An 8,102-nucleotide genomic window follows, 5' to 3' on the forward strand; every position below is an offset into this window, starting at 1 on the left:
AAGTGAGCGCAGAGGTGGCACCGGAGAGGCTCCAGGTTATAGAGGAGCTGCCCTGCGCAGCAGCACCCATCAGCTGGCTTCCCCGCTGCGGCTGGGGAGGAAGGGTAGGAGCAGGCTGACAGATGGAGGAGGAGGTTGGTGGTGGGCAGAAAAGCCCTGCTGAATTTGGCAAATGCTTCCAGGTGTCAAAACAGAGAGTCGAGGCATTTTGTCTCAGCAGCTGCCTAGTCTATTTCCTTCAAAAGAAAGGAAAACCTGGCCTGCATCAGAAACAGCACAGCCAGCAGGACTAGGGAAGTGTTTGCCCCTTGTACACAGCACTGTGAGACCACACCTTGAATGCTATGCTCAGTTTTGGGCCCTTCACTATAGGGAGGATATTGAGTTGAATACTGAGTTGCTCAAGCATCTCAAGTTGTGTCAGGGGAGGTTTAGACTGGATGTCAGGAAGAATTTATTCATGGAGAGGATGGCCAAGAATTGGAACGGGCCGCACAGGGAAGTAGTGGAGACCACATCCCTAAGGGACATGGTGTAGTGATGGGACTTGGTAGGTCAGGTTGATGGTTGGTCTTGGTGAGCTTGAAGGTATTTTCCAACATACATGATGCCATGAAATTTATACGACAGCCATCCTGTTATCCCTTTCTTTCTCCATTCACTCCCTCCCACCTTCCATCAAAGGTTCATGCCCAGCTCACCAGGGTCATACTTTTCCCTGCTTCACATTTTGGCTGGCCACCCAGGGGATGATACTGTACACGTGGGGCAGGAGGGGCCCTTTCAGTGCACTGACCCTCTCCAGGATCCCTGGCAGCCAGCTGGGCTCAGGCACACCCTTCCACTTGCCACATCTCAGCTATCAGAGCCAAGATTCGGACAGCTCTGTGTTGGCTGCCATGCTGCAGTCCCACAACGGCTTTACCAGGGGTTGCAGCCCAGCCAGCAGGCTCTGATCCCTGCTACTCGGGCTTATTAATCACCTCAGCAATGAATAATCTACTACAACCATCACATGGGTCCCTCTACACCACAGATCAGAGGTGTAGGATCACACTACAGGGAAGCACCAGAGACCTTCCGCAGACTAGTAGGAGTGAGAAGTAATTAAATGTTATTTCTCACTATTTATTGCTTCGCCTGCCTCTGCGAGCAGCTGTCTCCTGGCTCTTGCTCTCATTTGGAGCTTGCTGGAAGCATCCCCAGGTTGCCCCTTCTGCTCTTCAGCAAGTTGACTTTTCCAAGGACTCCCTTCTGCACTTCCCTGAGAGAGATGAAGTACTGCCTCCTCTGCTGGCTCGTAATCCTTTACTCAAACATACAGATTATTTAAACATAAGCAGGGATTTCATACCAGGTTTTGGAATGCAAGCAACTCGAGAGTATTAAATTCCACTGTTTTATCTTTAGCAAGCTGAGTCCTAGCACCCTACCACACAGCAGCAGGGCAGCAAATGCTGAGCACTGGGGGAGCGAATGCTCCTCCAGCCCAGAGATGAGGCACCGCACCTCCCTCCGAGTGGGAAAACCCAGGTGTTGCAAGCCAAGGCTGCTCACCTCCTGAAAGCAACACAGAAGCATCCAGAGGATACGTTCGCTGCTGCAGGATTCACGTTACAAGTTCAGCTCCTGGAGGAAGGCAAGAACTGCCTTACTGCAGACCACAACAAGCAACACCTTACCTCCAGTGCCCAACAGTCAGTGCCCACTGAAGGCAGCCTGGGGAAGGGCCCAACAGAGGGTGGTGAAATGGGAGAAGCAGCAGCAGGGTGGGCTTCTGTCCGCTCTGCCATTGTATTGTCTTCTCCTGCCTGCCCCACATCATGCCCAGTTACAGCTCCAGCACAGCTAGCCCGGGCAGAAGCCAGGACAGCAGGCAAAAAGCACTTACTTAAACATTTAACCTCACTGTGAACACCCACAGGTAAACACATGCTTTTGCACCCTCTGAAGCCTTGGTCAGCATGTATCCCCCAAAGCATCTCCTCCCCTGCCCCAGCTCTCTCATGTTCCCAGCACCAGCAAGCTCAAATCCTTGTACCCACCTTCTCCAGCTGAACCCATCTTTTCCCCTCATCCTAAAAAAACCCCTCAGACTCTTATCTCTTGCACCAAATTTGTTCATGTAGCTCCAGTAGCCTCTGGGAGGATTAGCAGTCCCTAATAACACCATAGCTCACCTAGGACATTTGTTGGTCTAAAGTCCCCTACTCCTCCAGCCATCCCTGCAAAAACCTTGCTACTGCCCTATCCCCCCTTTAAATGCTGCTGTTCTTCAGCAGGTATTAATTAGGTGCTTGATTACAACCTGGGTACGCACTGAGGCTCCTCCCTAACCCCTTCCAGCTAGCAATGGGTTGGGTGGGATTTGTTCACCCTTCTGCCCTCTCAAACCCACCTCCACTAGCACCAAAAGTCCCATTGCAGAGGGATGGAGCCATGGTTTCGGCTGCTCTGGCTCCACCATGCCCACTGGGGGAAGCACCAGCTGCCAGCTGGGGGTGATGGATATCATGGGGTGCTCTGCCCCCCAAAACATGAGGATGCCCTGCACACTGATGTCCACGTGTGCTGAAATTGCTCCCCGTGCTGTGGTGCTGGGGACAGGCACCGTGCACCTCCAGGGCTGTGGTAGTGGGGTCGCACGTGGGTCCCCAACGCGTGCCGTGCCCTGCCGTGCCCCTGGCTGGGGGGGCGGCAGGGGAGACGGAGCAGCCGTGCGAACGTGTGCGCGCCTGGGAGCCAAAATAGTGAAGCTGTGTGGGAGGGAGGCTGGCTCTGACTCACCCATTGCTCCGAAATACCCTTTCCTCCGGAGGAATAGGCTTTTTCCCCACTCTTTGCTCTAAAGAGGGCTTTGAAGGGGTCCCCCCCAAACTGCAGATTCTTGCCAGTCGTGTTGCAGCTGGTGAGAGCCCACGTGCCCCATGGCGTGGCACAATTTGTAGTGAGAAGGCAGGAGGAGCATCGGGACACCGGGAAGGGGCTCTGATTTCCCCTCCCAAGTATGCAGAAAGCTGCTGGAATGAGCAGACGAAGACAGAGCTGAAGGGAGACGTGGCTGCTCCTTCCCTGAGCCGGAGCGGGGAGCTGGGGGTACTCATGAAATGTTTGGGGTTTTCTCCCCTAAACACCACCTCTCTCCAAATGCCTTCAGTGCCTTGGCCAAGGTCGTGGCAATGCAGCCGGAGAGGGGCTAGGTGCTTCCCTGGGCACTACAGCTTCTCCTCGTAGACCCTTGTGGATGCCACCCACCCTGCGAAACGAGAGCAATGAAAGCTGAATGTGACATTATGAAAGCGTTAGGCCTCGTGTCCTTGCTGGGGAGCTCAGCACCACCAAAGGAAACGCACGGCTCAACACAGCCACGTAGGCTATTGGGCTTAGCTGTGCAGAAAGCCCGCATCAGTTGCAGCCGCAGGTGGGTCTTAGAATCATCAAGGTTGGAGAAGACCTCCAAGACCATCTGGTCCAACCATTTACACCAGCCCTGGTATGGGCAGGCAGAGGCATCCTGCACCTGGCCTTGGCAAGGGTGCACGGAGCACTCGCTGCCCCTGCCATGGGGGAGGACAGGATCCTCGGCAGGACGCGAGACAGCAGGGCGCAGTTACACACCTCTGCGCCCACCAGCCTGCACAATTCGAGCTCACCCACACCACAGGTGCTACCTATAAAAGACACTTGCTCCGAGTGCCTGTAAATCTCACCACAGCTCCATCAGGCTGCAGGAAAGCCATGCTCGGACAGGTGGAGAGGAGGCTCACGACCCACCGGCTCAGTGCTAACGAAGCCACAGGTGCCAACACAGAGCACAAGCAGAGCACCTCTACAGGCTGTGGCGATAATTCACGATTCACGTAACTCAGGGAAAGGGAAGTACGTGAAGCCAGTGTGCAAATGGAGCAAGACACAAGCCCATAACAGGTTTGTGTCACCTGCTTGCTGTGGTTGCCATCAAGCTTATCTCAGAGCTACTCTGCCGTCCTCTTCGTTCCCCATGAACCTTCTGCATTTTCTTTACAGAAAGGTCTTCATGTAACTGGGCATGAGAACACTTAATTAAGTGCATGTTCCTATGTGCCATCAGCCCTTCTATTTTTACATTTATTTCTTCCTTTGATTCTACCCAATTAGCCTGTCACAGATAAGCCGTATTCTGTATTTCTTCTAAAAGAGAGAGTATTTATTGTTGACTCTGTACTTGCCACCTGTATTTTCTCTGTGTTCTTTCTTTCTTTTCTTTTTTTTTTTTTTTTTTCCTGGCTACAATGGCTCTGTATCATGATTGCTCAGCTTGTTTACTGATCTGTGACTCTGAAAGTTGACACTGTGTTCAAAGAAACCACCCTCCAGCACATCTCTCCCTCCGTTACAGCACGCTAACTTCGCCGGTCTCACTTTTGGCACTGCAGTACAACAGCAATCCTATAATATGGTCATTTTCACACAACTTCAAACCGAGCATCTTTATTAGCAGGTGCTAAATTGCTGCTCCAGCTGCTGAATGGTAACAATTAACTCAATTAACATCTAAACAGATGTAATTTTTGAGGAAACGAACAACATTAATAACCACCAAAAGGGGAAAAAGGCTGCAATTACAAATGTGGAAAAAATCATGCACAGCTACAGACAGGCGTGTGCTGTTTCCAATGTCCCCTGGAGAGCTGTTAGAGCACAGCCCTTTCTCTGAGCGTTGGCAGTACGTGCAATTCATAATATGCATCGTACTTGCTGCTACGGATGAGGCTGTGTCTGCAGTGGATGCAGCGCAGCTTCCCTCGGCAAAAAAGGGGTAGGGGGGATTGGCTTTGTAATTCAGAGGCCCCCCACACGTGCTGCAAATGCAGAGAGATGAGCCCCTCCCAGCAAAAGCAGGACTTTGCCAAAAATGCTCACCAAGCCGCGTTGCAATTGGTGTGCCTGACAAAATATAGATAGCTTACAAATAATATTTTCATGCATTTCTCCCCTTCTGGTTGTGGGTAGGATACGACGAGGAGGTGCTGGAAGTGCAGATGTGTTGCGTGATGCACTGAAGCAGGGTGATCTGTTACTGAACAATTAAATTCATCCGTTTCTAACCCAAACAGGCCCCTGGGCTCTAGCCCGGAGCTGCCTGCCCCATCTGACGGACCTGGAGGTAACCTTCCGGGCTGTAAAGCCACATAATGACCACCTGGGCTCATTGCTGCACGGGCCTGGTGTTTGTGGGATCACAGTGCCTTACAAAAAGGCATTCATAAAGAAAGCAGCCAGCAGCTACAATGAACCAGCGCCTGCACCGCTCCAGCTCCAGCCTGGTGACCTTTGTTTACCAGCAGTGACCGCCTGCCTGAGCTCCCTGCAGCAGGCAGAGACATCTAATGGCAGAAGAACTACACTGCGAACGGTGCGGCTTAAAAAAACTGCTACTGCACCAGGGGAAAACGGTGAAAAAGGCAAATTCCCCACCTGTGCTATCACTGCGCCTTGCCTGCGCGCTGCCGGCTCTCGGGTTTTGGGGATGTTGGCAGGGTGAGGCTTTGCTGCTCACAGAAGGGAAGGGTCGGTGCCACCCGCAAGAGGACCAGCAGACACGGGGTTTTTAAGTCATTTCCACGTGAATCCGTGCCCATCGGGGCTGTTCTCATCCAGCTGGGAGCCAAACCTGCCACCCCGCGACGCCCGAAACAAGAACTGTCGCTGAGGTTTTGGGGTGAGTACGCACAGAGGCACTTGCAAGAAATACTTTGCAATCTGAGGAACAGTGCCTGGTTGCTGAGCCACGTGTCACGGTGGGCATCCCTGTCGTGTTCCTTCAGCAGGTGCTGCTGGGACGAACGTCTGCTCCCCTGTAGGGGCAGCAGCTCGGTCACAACAGCTGGGGCTTCAGAAGATGCTTGCCAAAGGAGCAGGGCTGGAACCGCTGTGACCGGTCCTGCCAAAGACCCCTTCGATCCCCACAAACCCACCAGAGGCCATACTATGGGACACAGGCCAGACTTTTCCCCCAATGACAGCAGGGTGTTGGGGAGGTGCCGCTGTGCTGGGGATGCAAGGGAGGAGGTAAAGCAACAACAGAAGGCGCATCCACGCTCCAGTCTCCCTGCTTCAGTGTGTGTTTTCCACTGACACCAATAACCCCGCTCCCTGCTGCTTTTATTTTTATACCTGCAGCTGCTCCCTGAAAACTCGGCGCTTCAAAATGTCACCCGGGTGCACGGCGGTTGTCACGAAGCGGCCCTCGTGCATGGCCCAGCAGATTTGGGTTCCAGGGCCCCAGCAGCATCCCTGTGCTGTGCCCAGCACTGGGTGACATCCCCCGGGCAGCACCATGGGGCCGCGGCCGGTTCCAGGCTGGGTACAAGGCAGGAGGTAATGCCCTGGGTGCTGGTCTCAGGGCACTGGTGGCTTTCTTTGGGGGAGAGAGGCAGGGATGCTCTCTGGTAGCCGCAGTCTGGTCGCTGGCCCTAAAAGAGCTCCCCCCGTGCCCAGCTCTCCTTGTTGCAGGGTTTTGTGGGGAGGACAGAAAGTCCCAAAGCACCCAGGTGAACCAAGGGCCAGATATCCAGCTGCTCAGGGCCCCTGGACGGAAACACGGGCTGCTTAGAGGGAAACACCCAGGGGTACAGCTCCCAGCTGGGGGCACAAAGCTGAGCACAGCACCTCCAAAAAAGCCCCAAAAAGGAGTGCACCCAGCCCTCGTGGACCCCTCGTGCCCCCTTCCTTCCCAGCTACAGCAGGCAGATACCATAAGTGCAACTCCCCGTTACTCTTCACGTCTGGATTAAATTTTAAAGAGCATTTAATTGGCAATTGCTCTGCTGCCTCCATTTATTCGTCCCGCACTTTGCGGCGTTCGCTGGAAACTGCCAGGTAGGACAGAGGGGGATTTTCCACACACTTTGCTCTCCCTGGCGATCCCCGGCTGCCAACCCCAGGCTGTGGGAGATGCCTCCCCCCAAGGCAGAGAGCCCGAACCCCTGCCCACGCAGGCAGCCCCATCCGCGGCCAGCCTGCATGTTGCCTCGTGGCAGCCGGGGGCTTGGCAGCACCAGGTGGGCATGAGAGATGAGGCAACAGAGGTCTTGGACCCCATTTCTTCCTCCCTGAGCTCTGCGAGGATTTGGGTTGAATCGAGATGGATTTGGCTTTTTTTTTTTTTTTTTTTTTCACATCAATTGCTTACGTAGGGCCTTCCACGTTCCAGACGTCGGCACGGAGCGAGTCAAAACCCAGATTTGTGTTTCACTCGGGTCTCCGGCATTTCCATGCTTGCTTTCATTGCATTCAGGAGGAAAATAAAATACCCCAAAGCTCTCCACCAAACGCTCTGTGCTGGGACAAGCAAGAACGTTCCCTTTTCGATTCAGCCAGTTCTCAATATTTTGTAATTACCATCTAGGTTAGGGGTTTTTAAAGAAAGCAAAACCCAAGCTCCCTTGAAATGAAAAATTGCAGCGTTTTGTTCTGCCAGCAAGGACCTGCCAATAGTTTCCTCCCGACAGAATTTCGTTCTGTTGTCCTTCCCTGCAAAAAGCGTCCGTTCTGACTAAACAGCATCTTTCAAGGGGAAATGACTGAACTGAAAAAAAAGTTTGGGGCTAATTATACATAAATGAGCTAGATTGGTTCTGGTCCTCTTGCGAGTTTATCTGTCTCCATTTCAGTGTAAATACAATCTCCAGCGCGACTCGCTCAGTCACGTAGCCTGCGTCACACGCAGTTGTTGACAATGCTTACCCACTGCTCGCCGCCGTCCTCTCTTTTAATTTTTAATTTGCTGTAATTAAGAGGCCTACTGGAAACAAAGCAAACTTTGGGGATACAAATCCTCGCTGCATGAGGCCTGGGGAGGCAAAGGCTTAACCCACCAGCAGTTCTAGAAAAGGAAACTAGAAGAGATTCAAAACATCTCCTAATGCGAATAGGAACATCCGTCTCCATTTAATCTTTATTTAGTCTCCCGTCCAGCTTAAGTGTTATGCACAGCACTGCACTGGCCATTTGCGAACACACGCACAGGCTGCAGGGCCGGGATAAAATGCAACTGCCACGTGCCAGCAGCTGAAAGCTGGCTGCAAGGTTTGCACGCTCTCACCCCGTGTCGGATGGCT

The 8,102-nt window shown here is 53.0% G+C and overlaps 2 long non-coding RNA genes across 2 annotated transcripts; one reads left to right on the plus strand and one right to left on the minus strand.

The window, feature by feature from the left end:
- Window positions 1-714: 714 nt before the first annotated feature.
- LOC308197844 lies at window positions 715-2,219 on the minus strand. The gene is made up of 3 exons (XR_013953366.1): window positions 2,181-2,219; window positions 1,558-1,629; window positions 715-1,306 (listed from the first exon to the last, which is right to left on the minus strand). It is a non-coding gene; the product is annotated as an uncharacterized lncRNA (long non-coding RNA).
- On the plus strand, window positions 2,215-7,096 carry LOC308197843. Its single transcript, XR_013953365.1, has 2 exons — window positions 2,215-3,927; window positions 4,993-7,096. It is a non-coding gene; the product is annotated as an uncharacterized lncRNA (long non-coding RNA).
- The last annotated feature ends 1,006 nt before the right edge of the window (window positions 7,097-8,102 follow it).

The sequence above is a fragment of the Anser brachyrhynchus genome, assembly GCF_964034855.1.
Source record: "Anser brachyrhynchus genome assembly, chromosome: 7".
In the NCBI taxonomy this organism is placed as follows: Eukaryota; Metazoa; Chordata; class Aves; order Anseriformes; family Anatidae; genus Anser; species Anser brachyrhynchus.